At 38.2% G+C, this 16,960-nt stretch overlaps 1 protein-coding gene and 1 long non-coding RNA gene across 4 annotated transcripts in view; one reads left to right on the top strand and one right to left on the bottom strand.

Annotated features, from left to right (window-relative positions):
• The window catches only part of ZEB2 (zinc finger E-box binding homeobox 2), a 136,489-nt gene that overhangs the window by 46,774 nt on the left and 72,755 nt on the right, over nucleotides 1–16,960 (top strand). The gene's annotated exons all lie outside the window — the stretch shown is intronic.
• The window catches only part of LOC105860214 (uncharacterized), a 22,903-nt gene continuing 9,849 nt past the window's right edge, over nucleotides 3,907–16,960 (bottom strand). Inside the window, exons 3-5 of the long non-coding RNA XR_002224247.2 lie at nucleotides 8,042–8,136; nucleotides 4,928–5,059; nucleotides 3,907–3,990 (exon numbers count right to left, since the gene is read on the bottom strand). This is a non-coding gene — a long non-coding RNA (uncharacterized LOC105860214). The remainder of the gene's footprint in view (nucleotides 3,991–4,927; nucleotides 5,060–8,041; nucleotides 8,137–16,960) is intronic.

The raw sequence follows: 16,960 nt of genomic DNA, 5'->3' as shown, positions 1-16,960 counted from the left end.
TCTTTCTCCAATCATTCTCACATTGCTTCAGAAGCCCTTCTGTGTTACATACGTTCCTGACACATCCGCCTCAATGGCAGATCCTGAAGCTTTCTTTCATCCATCCTTCCTTTCTGATGTAGCTAAGTGTCATAATTGTGAGCATGTCCAGGTTCAAAAACCTCCAGCTCCAGCACTTGATACCAGTGACATCGAGCCATTATCTAGCATCTCTGCACCTCAGTTTCCTCATCTGTGAAATGGATCGTTGAGAAGAATAAAGGAGATAATTTATTTAGAATACTGCTGGTGTTTACACAGTAAACACCATGTAAATATTTGCTATCAGTATTATTGCCATATCTCAAAGGACAACAACCCAATCACATGCCCCTTCAATCACTGTCACACTATGTGCTCTGTTATCCTCGCATGCAAATTTTGATGCCAACACAACTGGGTTTCTTTAATTTGGTTCTAAAAGTAGCTTATATCCTAGAAATCAGGGCAAAGTTAACTGAATAGAACACACCTGGTATCAAACCAGGTAATGAAGAAAATTTTAAATGCTTTTTGAGGGTGATAACAAGGAAGATGATGATAAAGATGATTATGATGATGAAAACATGACTAAGTGCTTCTTTGGGTTAATACTCTTTACTTCTCCAGCTAAGTCTCCGGGAAACATATAGCATTCCTCCTCAAATTAGTTTTTCCCCATTACATGGAAGCATGTTAGCATGAGAAAATATATTGTGCAGTATGCATGAGATTTATTTCTCAGAAAGCAGGGAAACGGTGAGAATTTTAAGTGTTCTACATACTTATTTAGATCTCACATCAGGAGATAAAACAAATGAAAACTCTGACTTGTTAATAATTTACATTTTAGTGGAAAATTTGTACACGCTGTTAAGATACCTCTAAGACCCAACATGGAAAATGCAAATAACTTACATCCACTGTGCACTGAAGACAATTTGTCTGAAAAGAAAACAACATCAATTAAAAAAAAAAAAAAAAAAAAAAACACCCAAATGATTTCAAGGGAATATTGACCATATTTACAGGGCTATAATTATACTTATTAATTTCAGATGACTCCTTTGAAGTATTCATGTAGAGGATCTCTCCATTTATCAGGTGTTTCTTGCAGAAAATCCACTGGGCCTACCTCACCACCTAGGAGGTAGCTTACAAATAGGGGATTTCTTTTCTGCAACCACACCATTACTTTTCTCTAACAGCTTATGCAAAAGTTTTGTGGGGGAGGGAAAAGCTCAAGCCAAAAAAAGAGAGAGAGAAAGAGAGAGAGAGGAGTGTGCATGACAATAACTACCTCTGTCCCTTCAGTTTTTGTTCTTTTCATGTCATGGAACTTTTTAGCTGTGCTGCCTGGGTAACTGCTCTGGAAGGTTGGAATATCTGTTGTTGAAGGAGGTTTGTGATTGAGGGCCCTCTGACACAAGCTTTTGTTGCATTGAGGTGTTTGATCCTCTTTCCCTTTCTTCTAAAACCAATCCCATCCCTTTAAAAAAATGGATAACCAGCACTTCTTTTACTTATTGTCAGCTTTTGGAAAGTTACTGTGGGGGTTTGTAGAAGTTTAACTAGTTAACTCTTTGCATGCTGCGATGTGCTGTCGCTAAATATTCTTCTTTTTGAACAGGAAGGATTTTAATCGCTTTTATCAGGTAACTACTGCTGTTGTGCACGCATAGCAAGTGAGACGTATTAAAGTCCAGATATAAAGTGTTTGTGTTCAAGGTCTTGAAATGTGAGAGTGATTCAGGCTTTGAAATGAGACACATCCTTATCATCTTTTTGTCCTAGAACTGAAACATGTGAGAGGTATGACTCTGCCATTTGAAAAAAATATGACGGTATACTAATTTCTATTTCAAGAACAACAGGCTTTGGTAATAAGTAAATGCAAAGGGTTACTTCGAAACTGGGAGATCTAACTAAATGGCAACAAAGGAAGAGAGCCCTTAGAATGAAAGGTGTAGCGGTCTTGTTCCAGTCTGCTGACTAAATGCTGGAATATTTTTCCCCAAAAGAAGGGCCACAACCCAGGCTGTAGGAAAGAAAAGAAGCTTAAGTGGATTATTTAACAAAAATGCAACTTATGGCTTCTAGATAGCAACCGACATTCTGCACACAATAATGATGTTTTACGGTGGTGATAGGGTTAATAACCTAACATCATTCATGTAGTGTTTTTTGAAAATTGAATTTTACTGCTACAAAGTAAATGTAACAGCCCTCTGGAGACAATATTACAGGCACTTTATTGTTTGCTAAGCTGATGTCATCTTTCTACAGACTGACTTTAAAACAAAGGCAGAACATTTATTACAAATATCACTGTGTGAAAGGAAATCTACTCAAATATTGTTTAGAAGGTGAGCTGATAAAAAAAGTATTAATACTTGGCTTTGATCATCTTATACTGTAAAGTTATGACTTCAAAATGCTTCTCATGTGATCTCTATTCAAGGCAAACTTCATCCTGGAAATTTCTACCCATGTCTCTAACGTTATTTGTCCTCAAGTTGGAATATTTGTTTAAGCTTCATGCATGTTTTAAATACATTTTTACTCCCTAAGGCAATTTCCTAACAAAGTTGATGAGTTTTTGAGAGAGAGAGAGATTAAATAGCACCTTTCAAAGATAATGTATGTATGATTTTAAAAAACAAAGTATGGAGATTAAGCTGTTTAGTTTATATAATGAACTTTCAAAATCACCTGTAAGTGGGGACTGCAAAGTTTGCAATTTAAATAAGCTGTTGAAGGCACTGCCAAGCAAGCATTCTGCACCCCATGTTGCTTACAGCTCTAAGGGTTTGGTCTCTGTATCTGATGCACGTGTAATACAGCGTGAAGTTGTTTGTGGATCACACAAGGAGCTTCTTAGAGCTTCATTTCCAAACTGTAACCCTTGAAAATGTATCAAATGAGCAGACACGTTTGGCTCTTCCTTACAAGGCACAAGTAATTTGTTTGTAAATCAGTTACTTTTCAAGAAAAGTTAAATTAGGGGGAACTCTTGTTTCTTTGATGTTTTCCCACTTAGAAAGCCAAAGAGCAAATTAATGATCATTTTGAAGTAATAATGATAATGAGGAAAATATAATTCAGTGAGCTACACTATCTCAAAATAACTTTTCAGGTACGGCATTTAGAAACTAACAGCCCGAAAGACTGAAGTAGCCTGATGGTGTTTTTCTAAGAAAATGATTTACTGCTCTGCTTTTGTCTCTGAAGTCTGGTTGGAAGGAAAACACAGGTCAAGGAAATTGGGTTAGGAAAAAAAAAAAAGCCTGTTATGGGGTAGGTGTAGAATTGTATGAATAGTGGCTAATAGGGCGTCTGTAGGCACTCAGGAGACTGGTCAACTATAGTCTCATGAATGTTTGTGAAATGCTCAGTACTGACTGATGGTATTTATATCAGTCAAACATGAATCCAGATATATCTACTTAGCATGCTCTTTGAAGGCAGTGTGTTAGTTGGTGAATGGGCTGTGCCCAAGCTACCAGTACCAGGGTTATGATTCAACCAGGAACTGAACTGTGGTGTTTTAAAAACTTATTTTGCTAATGAGTATACTTCCGTATAGGAAAATTGTGGGTTTTTGTTTTTTTTTTTAAAGCTTACTGCTATTTGAAACATTTTACTATAAAACCTGCCTTTGATTTGTTTGTCGGGGAAACTATTTTATATTCACTGAATTCCTTAGTGCATTTGACAAATATTAGCTACTTACCTTGTGCCAGCACCAGAGGTCCAAAGGTGAGTCTTCACAAAGCCTCACAGATCAGTGTCAGGAAGAATCATTCGGCAAGGGTCAGAGCCTGACATCTTGTAAGTATTCATGAAATGTTTGTTGAGTGACTGATAGAATGAATTGAGTGATGATCAAGGTAAGTCCTTGATTCTTGATGCAGTGTATGCACAAGGAGGAACTAAGAGTTGAGAGTCCCTCTCTTGAACAGGTCAGCAAAGCTGTAAGAAAGGACATGTTTGAGCAGGCCTTAAAAAGAGCAAGTGAGTGGCATCCACTGTGTGGGTAAGGACAGGAATAGTTCAGTGGTGGTAGAAACAGCACCCCGGAATATGCTGATTTTCAGCAGCACAGCCCAGTTCTGGTTCCTGCACTCCTTAAAGCCACTTTAAGGATTTGGTCTTTGCCCTTCTCTCCCCACTCCCTGTCCTAAGGTCAGTAATAACACACACTCTCCCTCACTCCTCCATTGGAATTCGAGAGCCCACCTCCTCAAGTCAGAACCAGAGCATCTCATTCGCCTCCTAAAAGAAGGGAAACGGCATGCCTATTCCTCACTTTTATCCATAAAACTCACATTTTAGTTGTCTACCAAAAGAGCTCATTCTTGACCAAGCGCTTTTCTTAAACATCTGACACATAAGATAAAAAGGAAAAGGGAGCAGTTAACATTTAAACCACCCACCAGGTTTGTAATGCAGGGATGTCTCCAACATCAAGATGAAATTGTTTTATCAAATTATTAAAGTTAGTTTTTGTCTTCAACTTAGCGAAAAGTCTTATGGATGGGATGCTCAAAACAGGCCAATTTCGAACAGTTCCAATGGTGTGAGGCCTTGTGTCATCGTCTCCATATATAGAGTCAAGCTTCCCTTCTACTAAAGGCCCTCTGCTTCCCTCCTTTGCTTTCTCTCTGGGCAGGCCTTTCCTCTCCTCCTGTTAGCCACTCTATATAGGCAGGTGTGCCTCTTTTTCCATTTGCCAGATCTCCCTCCCCATCCCCAAATCTTCCAAGCTACTCCCCTTTGAAGTCTCTATTACTGATACAATCACTTTTGTTTCCCTTCCATCCTCTCTCTCCAGCTTCTTTCCTCCCTAACCCCATTAGTTACATCTGCTGCTCCTACCATTCGGCCTGTGTTAGATCTCGTCACTCACCTGACATAACTTCAGTTTGCTCAGTACTCCATCAGCACACACTGCAATCTTCTGATTTGTAGGAGAGGGGGCAAGAGTGAGTAAGCTGGCTCACAATTCTTTAAACGGTTCAGCTCTGCCCAATTAGCACAACTAAAATGGGAAATTGACAACTGATCATCATGGAAGAAATGGGTTTTAGTTAAGAATATAAATCCCACAAACTTGCTTCCTGATGCCTGTGGTAGATACTATATGCTTCATATGGTGGTCAGATGGCTCAGAGAATGCAGAGATGGATGAATGAAGGGAGGTGTGTCAATAATTGCAATATTTATTAGTTGACTGGGGTTCTTTCCCTGGAATTCATTAATGGATTTTTAAAGGAATCTGCAAACCACCAGAAATTGCATATAATGTTTTGTGCATTGATGCATTTTCCTGGGCAGTGGGTCCATACATTTAATCAGATTCTTAAAAGGCTATACTCCACCTCTGCCTCCCGAGTAGGTTAAGAATCACCGCTATAAGTGAAGACACTTATTTGGACTATATTTTTCTGTGGTCTGCTTTTTTCTCCAACCCCCCACCCCCCAGCACAATTTTAACATCCCATGTGATTTGAGCAGTTCAGAAAGTAAGAAACGTAGGGTTTTTAAAGCAGAATTTACCTTATTTAAGAAGAAAAATGTTTAAACCACCTACCAGGTTATACAATTCACTTTTTTTTTTATTATTTTAGTTTTACCACTATTCAGAGACAGGCCTTTTTTTTTTTTTTTTTAACAATGGGTATAATCACACATCTGAACATAAGAATTAGTTTTATGCAGTTCCATAGAAAACCAAAATCTTGAGGAACACTTTCAAAACAACCAGAGAAAAATAAACCATTCCTTATGTCAGTCTTGTTAGAGAGGGATTAAGAAACTGGCAATTATTTTGGCGACCTTAATTGTTGCGCGGCAGGAAAATATGTAATTAGAGCACGTTCCCAGGCCTGCACACCTGCAGCACATCCTACAGTATAATGTCAGCTTTCAGTGCCCATCGGTGCCAGGTTCTAGCACAACCAGTCACAGTGACGCTCTGAGAACATTTCGGACTCATGTAATGTGGCTTCTGTGTATGAAAGAAGCAGGCATTTACACTATCACACAATGGAGTGCATTGCTGCAACACTGGTTTCATTATTTTCTGACGCCTACCTTCAGCACTGCCCTGGTTTACTCCGTTTGAGGTTTTATTGTTACGGTATAATAGTCCTGTACATTTTTGAAATTCCCTTATTATTCAGCTTATTAATACAGTACTGACTTGATTATCAGGCTGCATTTGTGCAGCAGAAGATTCAGTGCATTAGCTAAGTCAGAAGCTGAGAGGATTCTTGGTATAATGAGAACAATTGTTTGACTTTTTTTTTTTTATGTAGAAAGATGGGCAATGGTAGTTCCCTATATAGTTGTATTTTGGAATTCACTCTATATTCCCTATATGTTTTAGAGTATTCGTTTTTCATATAAAGAAAGTTTAAAATGTGTTCTCACCAATTTAAAAATGTTTCAGGGTATGGGAGGACTCCATCATGATTCTCGTTAGCTTTTTTTTCTTCTTTTTCTTTTATTGGCTTTTCTCAACAAAAAGAGAGGAAACTCTGATGCTAGAAAAAGTAGTTAAAAACGAAGAAACAGTGTGCAGGGTGCCTGTTCTTCTAGATAATTCCGTAATCTGGCATACTGATAGTTAACAGACTTTTCTCCCCCTAAGGGAGATACACTGTATTTTGCTATCTGACATGTTGTCATATATAAAGAAATCAATTGGTAATTAAATGATGCACCTTGTGAAGATGACAAAAGGCATTTGGTTGCGAAAAGAGAACTGGGTTTTGAGGGGTTTGTAATGAAGGCCTAATGACTATTCATAAGAGATTTTCAGTCCGTTGATCCACTTGACTGGAAAGTTCTGCCCTGGAGAGTTAGTGCTGTCAGTTTCTCTCACCTCAGAAAGCCGCCGCGATCGACGGTGTAGAGGATGAGCGAGAAATTATCTAGCTGTTGCTCTAGGCCTGTCTTAGGTCACGTGCAGAAAGCACATCTGGCTTCCTGTAGGTGCCACCTCAGGACATAAACTTTGACTAATTTTTAAACTATAAATATGTACGAGTGACACTGAATAAGTTGCCTTTTATTCATATTTCCTTTATTTTAGAACACATGCAAGTTGTGTGGTGAGCTGCCATTTTGGCCTTCTTTCTCTTCCAGTCTTAACCATTACACATTTGCTTGTTAGGCTGAGGGTAACTGTTTACAGGGAGTTGCCAGTGACCAAATGAAAACAGTCTCCTTATGTGAAATCCAACCACTGTACCTTTGCAGAGAACATGCCAAAGCCATCCCGCAGGAAGGTCAAATGAAACCAGTAAAGAGTATTTTATTGTATAGTGCTCTTGGTAGGTGTTTATTGCCCTACTTGGCAAAAGGCAGTAAGATATCCAAATTTATATATGCAAGACTAGATACAAGGCTCCTACCATGTAAGGAAGAGCTCTAGAATTGCAGTACATTATTGCTCCATTGTCTTCATTAAGACAATCACAATGGCAACAATGAAAATTCATGCATTCAGGCAGGGTGAGGTGGCTCACACCTGTAATCCCAGCACTTTGGGGAGGCTAAGGCAGGAGGATCGCTTGAGGCCGGGAATTTGAGGTTGCAGTGAGTTGTGATCATGCTGCTGCACTCCAGCCTGGGTGACAGAGAGAGACCCTGTCTCTTAAAAAAAAAAAAAAAAAATCATGCATTCAAAACAGACCAGTTACTGTCCCCTAAGGGCCAGTCACAGTACTAGCTTCAGAGGATACAAAGATGAAGGAGACAAAATCTCAGTCCTCACAGTTTATTGAGAAACAGACAAACAAGAAAACAGTTATACTATAACATGGAAAGAGCTATGTTTGGGTTGTATAATAGCACAGAGTCTTAAAATCCAGGAATGGGTTTTCTAAGCACCAGTGGGATCCATAGGTGATGTAAAAATTTCTTATAGGTGTAACTTTTTCGATTGGCAAGGCCAAATCAGTTAATGGAGAGGTGCATTGTGCAAGTGAGGTGTTCCTATTGCATCGATGCTTACCTTTAGAATCCCAACAGAATGGTAGCAGCCAGCAATTTCTGTACATATTTACTCTGGGAAAGTGCTTCTCTGTGTTATCTTATCCAGCAGCTCACCTAATCAAAGGTAAACACATTTATCACCTCATTAAGGCTTGTTTTATGGCCACTTGAAAGTAGTGTTTGAGGTAGAAATATCTGTCAAAGTTCCTGTTTGGAACATAGGTGAGGGAAACATTATGGAAACTACAGAGGTTTTAACCTCTCAGTATCAAAATAATTTAAATACGTAATATGTATTTGAGATGATGTCACTGAAGATTCCTGTTGGTGTCTTGTGGTTACTGAGTTTCGCTGACGTGTTTGCTAGAGCTGTCAAGGTGGACCAAATGAATGGACAGATGCCAAAAAAACAATTATGCTTATTAATGTACATTGATTGCTTGTTTAGGTTATAAAACAAATTAAAAAATACATTAGTATTTAAGCCCTTTTATAGCTGAGCTAATGATTGCTTGTAATATAGTGTCTAGTAAAGAATATTCTATAATACCTGAAAAGCCCAGCTATGTTATCTAATTAGTAGACTTTGATTTAAGTAGCTATAATTACGGAATTGACTAGTTGCCTCCCTAAATAACGAAATGGTAGATTTAAATATATAAAGATGTTGACTTGATTATTTAATATTTGTAGCAAAGACAAACCACCTAAGTAGAGAGATTAATTCCACATCAGTGCAACATTAAAAGGGAGAGAGGATGCCAAGAATCCCATTAATTTGGGATATAAGTGCCTGAAATTTCCTCAAAACATTTACACCAAGGAATACCAACAAGACAATATCAAGCAGCTCTCCCTAAGGATAGAAAGGTAAGGCAAACATAATTTTAAACTGCACAATATCGTACAATAAAATTATGGGTGGCATGTTCCACCAGATACTAAGCACAGTTATCCTTCATTGAGCTACTAAGGAAGCATTTTGTATATACATCAGCTCCATTACCCCTGTCTCCGTGAAACCTTCCCTGAGTATTCACTCCTTCCTTTATTCTACCACGAATCCATGTTTTCAATAAAGATGACGCTACTTAAATCCATGGTATGTCACCTGTACATCATTGTCATTCTATCATGTGTTTAAGTGAGGTAACCCTTGTGCCAAGAAAGCTCCAATATTTGCTTAGCTAAATGGCCAACTTGACAGGGAAAATGTTACCTCCTTTTTTTTCCTTTCTCTGGGATTTACTTTGGCTATGACTTTTGAAACACACACGTTATATTCCCCAATATCTCATTACATCGTTCACAGATTGCCTAAGAATTTCCATACTTCCTAAAGAGAACTTCAGCTTTTCTGCTCCTCGACCCATTTCCTTCAAGGTGTTTGAGTCAGAACATTCAGTGGCGTGGTGAAGAACCAGGACGACAGCCACCATGTGCTTTGGCCTTTCAACTTTCGGGGGTTACTCCTGAACATAGTACAACTGCTCTAAAGGACTTTTTCACGAAGTGTTTACTATGGCTCTTGCTACCCTATTGGGCTTTTCATTCTGAACACATAGGCAGAGAGCATTGATGTCAGTATAACAAATAATGTGTACAATTTTTAAAAACGCTAAATTCACCGAAGCCCCACATTATGTTTTCACGCTGCTCTTTCAGAAACTGTGCTAATACAATACTCCTATAAACCGATCTTGGTCCTGGCAGGCCCTATTGGAACTAATGGGGCCTGACAGTTCTTCAGTTAAAAATTATACATGAGGGTCACTTTCCCTTAAATTATCTATTGTATGCCAGCTGTTCACAACTTCAGTGCTTTACTTTCTTTGCATTGCTAGAAATGTCTAATTTTCTCATAATATCCATAGCAACTATTCTCATGGATGGCATTGACGTTAGTAAGACTTCAAGTACACCTTCATAGAAATCACACTAGAGTTGCATTTTCCATTTTCTTGAATTTTTTTTTTTTTTTGGTTTTGAAAAATGTCTAGATGGCTCATTTTTGCCTGTTTCATGCCACAGCACTTGAGTTATATCATAATTTCTCATTTGCTGCACAACTTTATGCTATTTTTATGCTCCTAAATGACACAGCTCTAAGTACCCATGAGTGGCACTTCCGTGCTGTGAGTGCTATCAAAGGCAACCTCAGACAGATAAAACTCCTGGGTTTTTTTTATTTTTTTTATTTTGTTTTGTTTTTTTTTTTTTGCTGGGGAGCAGAGAAGTGGAGTCATCACCAAGGGCCTTCTTTTGTTTATCAGGCCTATTAAGACTATATAACCATTAGAACCATTTGAAAGAAAGAAGAAATTCACCCAAGTTCCATGTCTGAATGAAGGCTCTCTTCTCAAATGTTCCTCATTACTCCAGAGCAGTTATCTTTGGATTATAATTAAAATGAGGCTTTTTTTTTTTTCCTTTTAGGCTTTTATTTCCCAGAATGCCCCAAGTGAAGTATTTCCCCCAACATTCTTGGACCTTTCTACCAACAAGTGGCCGGGATTTTAATAAGCTTGTCCCCCGTTCTCTTGTCCTGTACAGGGTAATGGATGGCAAAGGGTGGATGTGGTACAAAGGTTACACATTCAGTGGTATTTTCTGCCTCATTGGTAAAAATGGGGAGGTGGGGTGGGAGGATTTCCTCTAATTATGACATAAGTGTGATGTTAGGAGTTATTTCTGTAACCTGGTGAAAATACTGCATATTGAGGGCCTAATTTTTAGCATATGTTACCATGTGTGTAATAGAACAGTGATCTGTGCTCTCTCTTTTGGCTGTGAAGGAGCACACAGATTATAACTAGTTGCTGTAGAAACCTGGTCATCCAGATGCTCCGCAAGGGTGTATTATTATTTTTTTAGACCTTGGTGGATAAGCCACAGACTGCAGCCGTTGCACAAGGTCACATATCGGGGAGGCAACGTGTCTTTCCCCTTTCCATTGTGCGATCATCCGGGGTCTGGGGGCATTAATATGCAACGGTTCTGTTTTTCTTTCAGAAGGACTTGTAAACTCTTTAAACAGAGGCACACAGTTTGCAATTGTTGGGGTACTGAGTGGGTGTATAGAAGCTAGGGCTGCAGCCTTGTCCAGTTGCAGATAGAATAAAACTGACAATGATGCAATGGGCCTGGCATGTAGACAACTCTGTGGGATGGATGAATGGCGCAGCTCTCGCCGTCCCTCCGGTGGTGGTAGGCCCTGTAATAGCTAGCGTAGGAAGGGTGGTGAAAATTGATATGCACTATTACTACATGTATAAAACTTAACACTGGGGCCATTGCACAGGTGGGGGGTTCCTGTTTATTGATTTTTATGACTTTGTTAGAACATACGCTTAATGCTTTTTATACTCCAGGAGCTCTGGGAGGGCTCACCTTAGGTAATAAACCTTTCCGTACTTTGCAATCGCTCACAATTTACATGGGGACTCGCATTTATCCAGTACAAAGCTCAGCATCCCCCTTCTCCTTGGTTTTAGGAGTGCTATAAAAAAAGCAAAGAAAATAACTATAGCACTTACTTTGAATTTTTTAAAAACCTGTCCACTCCTGCTATGAAAATGGCCCCTAATTCTAATTACTCATATTTCCAAGAAAAATTAGTCACACAAACTTATGTTATGTGTTGTCTCAGAGGTTGAAAGCAAATTAGGTTTCCAATAAGACAGTACATCAAACAAAGTAGCATGTTCTTGATGCCGATGACTTTTTTTTAGAATTATGGTTGGACATTTTTGGCAGACAGATTGTCTTTTGCTCTATCAAAATGACAGTTTCTTTTGTAACTGCAACATTCATAATTAGAAGGAGAGAAGCAATCTGCCCAATTTAATATACTAAAAGAAGTTTAGAGTCTCTGCTAGTAATTTCATTATTTTTAAATTTGAATTAATTGACTTAAAATAATACAGTTAAGAAGTATAACCAGCAGGATTATGGAGAAAGGTTTCTTTTTCCTTAAAAAGCAGCGTTCTGAGTGCTATACTTCAGATGAGGTTAAAATTTTCTCTTTACACCAGGTGCCCTGCTCTAAGATTCGGAGTAGGAATGTGAATATTCATCCTCGCAGCAGAGCTGAGAGGAGTTGTAGGGCAAACCCTGGGAACAAGGTCACTTTAAACAAAAAAGTTCTCCAAGTTTCCCATGCTTATGAGGCTGGCCGGGCTTAATTAAAGTCAATGGATGACCAAAAAAAAAAAAAAAGAAGGGAGGAAGAAAAGAAAATGAAAGAACAACCACTCACCCTACATCAGTCCCTTTGTAGGCCTCAGTTCATACTGCATACCTTAGCTGTTGATGCCCAAGCTCTTTTCGTGTATCAAGAATAATATTTCTTAAATCACTTAACAGCATTGATGTGTCTATGGTTTAATTCACTGTTCCACGTCCCTAAACCTACATCACTTTAGGTGGCCCTCACCAGTACCACCAAGACAGAGACAGAGCCAGCTTGGCATTCGGAATGAAATCATAGCAGAGCGACCTTGTTCTGGGCGTGACCTTTGGGTTTCAGCAACTCTGTGTTGTGCAGCCCCCAGCCACGTTTAGCCTTTCCTGTTGGCTCAGAGGGTACACTTTCTTCACATTTTCTTCAGCATCTGTCCTTACGGGAGACCCAGCGTGTGGCATGGCCATGATGCACAAGGCCCAAGTTTTGGAGTGTTAATAATCTGTGAGCAGTGAAGACCTGTTTTCCTGCGTTTGAGAGAATGAAGCCTGCGCTCATTTTAAAGAATACATGCGTAGCAAGATTTCCTTTCACCCTTCCTGTATAATTTTTTGTCACGCTCAACTCTAAAGGAAACCAATTCTCTTTAGCTCTGTTACCTTATTTTATACGTTAGCTGATTTTCATCTTTACATGTGCCGTCAAATGACAAAGATTAAAAAAAAAAGAGAAAAAAACACAGTGCTTTATCTGGGAGTTGTCAAGTGTTTTTTCCTCCCACGAGAAATTATAACACAAAGTGCCCTATACATTTTTTTTTGGTATGTTTATAAGAGAGTAGGAAATGTTTTAACCCTCAAAACTTTCTGATTATAAGCTGTGCTCTAAATTGACTGGGGCTATGTTCCAAGTCCCACACTCTTTTACAGGTGTATCATTACAGACCTGCAACTGAGAAGGTAAATTTTCCCCTAGCAGTTCTGAAATCTGACATAAGGCTAAGAGGCCATGGACTAAGAGACCTGATTATTTGGACACCTACATTTCAAATCTCCTGTAGTATTTTAGTAGTTCCATGTGGCATATTTTTTCTTTTCTTTTCTCCTTTCTTTTTTTTTTTTTGGTGGCCTTGTGTCCTAAAGAAGTGACATTTTGTTCCATTGTCATTCATTTTAATCTATTTAGTTATATATATCAAAAGATACACACATTTATACAACACAAGAAGCTAAGGATTAAAGCACAATATATCTTAACACAGCTTCCTCTAAAATCTCTAATAGCTACCTAATGCTTAAGGATTTGGCTGACGTGGGTTATGGGGTTATATTAGCCTTTATAGATATTTCTACTTGGTTATGTTATATTTATATGTGTATATACATATATGTGTGCCTTAGGGCTATGCTGACATATTCTTTCCTATGTGTCCATTTATTATAAACAGCAGGCCAGCAAACGTGTCACCTCACACCTCACTCTGATCCCCATTATTCAAAAAATATTATGGAATTTCCATTTTAAATTAAATACATCCGAGGTTACGTCTTTTATCAATTCTTTATTCTTGGTATCTCAAAATTCTGAAGTCTTCTTCCTTTGTCTCAAAAAGGGAAACTGCTGAAAGCATTTCCACCTGGATGTTTAAATTATTTAAGTTGCAGGAACCAGACCTTTTCCCTCCTGAGTAGTTGTGGGTTTTAAAGGCTAAAATTGCTTCATCATGCCAAAGTGAAAGTATGCATAAATTATTTAGTTAAACCTGAGAAAATACAGACTTTTCCCAGTGATCTTTCAAGGGCTGCCTACTTAAATTTCAGAAGAATGGGCAGGATATTTTTTTCTTTCTCTTAGAAAATTTAAGTATCTGTTGTGTCTTTTATCAATTCAAATGTGAACAAAATTACAAACTGGTGATTTTTTTTTCTAAGTCCAAGCTTCATAATATCCAGTATATCTATATCATGTCCAAGGTGAATACCGTGGTGATGAATCAATACCAATAGGACTCCTCCAAGAATTGCAAACTCTCTCTGAATGTATTCGCATGAAAATTGGGTAACTTGTTACAGGTCTCTCCCTGATGCCAACATAAAGACTGGGGAGCATTTCCAATTCAATTTCTAGCCATCCAGAATTTTTATTTCAGTAATAAAAGTATAAAGTGAGGTAATTTTAAGATGTTGTAAAAACTTAGTTGACATTTTTAATTTGCTTTTTTTCCTTTACTTTAACTCTAGTAAATAATACCTGAAAAGTATGAAGTTGTGCATGGTGTGTATGTGTGTGTATGTGTGGGTAACATTAAAGAAGCAATTAAAAATAGCCCAGATATATGGGCAATAGAGGCCAATTTCAAGTTTCTATAGAGTAAGGCATTCAGTTTCCCATTTGTATTATAGAATCTACCACGTTACATATCTGATCTCTAAATTACTCTTAGTATTAATACTCCAGCTACATTCTGGAGTGACTGTGAAAGAATGGAGTGACTGTGAAAAGAATGGTCTTTCTAATTAGAGACCTAGCCTCAAATCCTGAAAGAAGCATTAATTGGGACAAGAAAAGAAATGTCAACAAGAAAGTACTTATATGAGTTATTTAGTACACAGCTGTCTGTTCATTTGTAGAATCCATTTGAATTTTATGTTCAAATAAATTGGGAGATGAGAGTAAATATGGTAGGAGACTGGCATGTAACTTAAGTGATTTTTTTTATGAAAAAAAATTTTTAGAACCCTCAAAGCACGATAAAACTCAGTCCATCCCCAAATGATGGATGTCACTTACCCCATTATTACCTGTTTAGAATATTATGGGCCAGGTGCTCTTCTTTACATCCAACTTTCTTTTTCTCTGAAATTCAGTACTTGACCTTGTCTTAGTACTTTCCTACTCACTTCTTCCCTCTCCTGCCGAGGCACAGTTGTCCACTGAGTCAGGTGAGCAAGGATAGTCTACTTATACTACTATACTAAATAGAAATCTTATTTTGGCTTTTGTGTGCTGACTTAGATTTGCATCCCAGAGGTGATGAAAAGAGCACAGATAGAATCTGGAGGCAAATAGTATCTGGAGTCAGGAATCAGATCCAGATTCTAACATTAGTTGATTTGGGGGAAAGTCAGTTAAAATTTCTGAATCTCAGTTTGCTCATCTACAAAATCAACATCATAATTACGTCCCCCTTCAAAGGATTGTTATGAGGATCAAGCAGAAAATGTCAGTGAACAGGCTCTACTGTCAGTAGATTAATGCATAAATCCAGGTATTCTTATATAATCGATCTGTCTTCCTAAACTTAAAAGAAAGGGGTTTTTAATGCACACATGAGACTCTGGAAATGGAGATATTATAGAAAGTTTATAAGGACTACTAGTGCATTTTCTTCTACATGCATTTCTCTTGTCAGAGGTAAATTCACCCCTTTGGGGGGATGCTGATCTGGCCAGGACAGTGGTGGGGAGCCCTGACTTGTGACTTTGAGGGCTGGAGTGATTGAAAAAAGACAGGAGGAAACTTCGAGATCAGGTGACTTCTTTCTAACTGCAGCAGGTTCTCAGATCCCGGGGCTGGCCCAAGATGTGAGAACAGTCAGTGAAGAGAGTCTGGCACGGTAAGCCCAAGTCTCAGTGTCATCTGATTGTGCAATCTGCTTGTTTGCATACTTGTACAGTACTGGGGCTTAAGCCCTGGCCACTGTACGGATGACCGTGCAAGAGCAGGATCTAAACCCAGGGGGTCGTTTTTTGACCAAAGAAGAAGGATTTATTAGAGTTACTTTAAGAAAGTCTATTGAATAATCACACCAAACATATTAATGGCATCAATTATTGTAGGTTGTGTAATGGATTTTTCTACACCAAATACAACAGCATATTGAAGAATTTGTAAAAGTTCCCCACATGAGTCAGTATTAACCATGATAGGAATACTGAGGACTGGTCCAAGAAAGGAAGAAATTAGAACTTTCAAACTTGTCTAATTCCCATTGCAGCTACTCGAGGAAAATTGAAATGAAAGAAGCCAAAAAGGGATTTATGAATATTTTTTTAAGCTTAAAAAGCCTGCATACTTATCATTGAATTGTCTGCTTATGATAGGACCTGGAAGAGTCCCTCAAATCCACTCCACTGTACTTATATTTTAAATGGTTGTTTCCCTTTCTCTTACGCTACTACAAGAGAAAGGAAATGCCTAGGCAAATAAACTCTGTTAAAATAACTTTACGGTTGTGACACAGTTTGACAAAAGCAAAGGAAATTCAGAGTCACTGCTCACACTCTATCCTCAGCTGATTCCAACTGTGGAAAATAAAATGCTTTAAAAAAAAAAAAACAATGGAACAAACTTGGGACAGATTCAGTCTTACAGGCAGGCTTCTTAAACGCTGAATCTCTGACTTCTCCATCTTTGAATTATTTATTATGAAAGAGTTGTGATATATGTGTTCCTCATAAATCTGGTCAGAGTTTTAAAAAAAAGTATTTGTTTAAGTACTGCTTGCAAAATCTACATGTTGTAAAGATCCTGCGATTCTAACTCAAAGCAATCACTTTTGGGGGGCCAATAAGCCACCTTGAAATATACTTTAGGTAATAATAATGGCTTCTTTAGGATTAGGTAAGATGTTAAACTTACCTCTTTCCAATGATCCTGTACAGATCACTACTACAGGGAGGTATGGGGGAGATAGAGAGGGAGAGGGAGAGAGACATTTTGACCAAAATCCCATATTCACTAACACTATGCAAA

The sequence above is a fragment of the Microcebus murinus genome, chromosome 8, assembly GCF_040939455.1.
Source record: "Microcebus murinus isolate Inina chromosome 8, M.murinus_Inina_mat1.0, whole genome shotgun sequence".
Classification (NCBI taxonomy): Eukaryota; Metazoa; Chordata; class Mammalia; order Primates; family Cheirogaleidae; genus Microcebus; species Microcebus murinus.
This window is presented reverse-complemented; position numbering and strand designations above follow the sequence as displayed.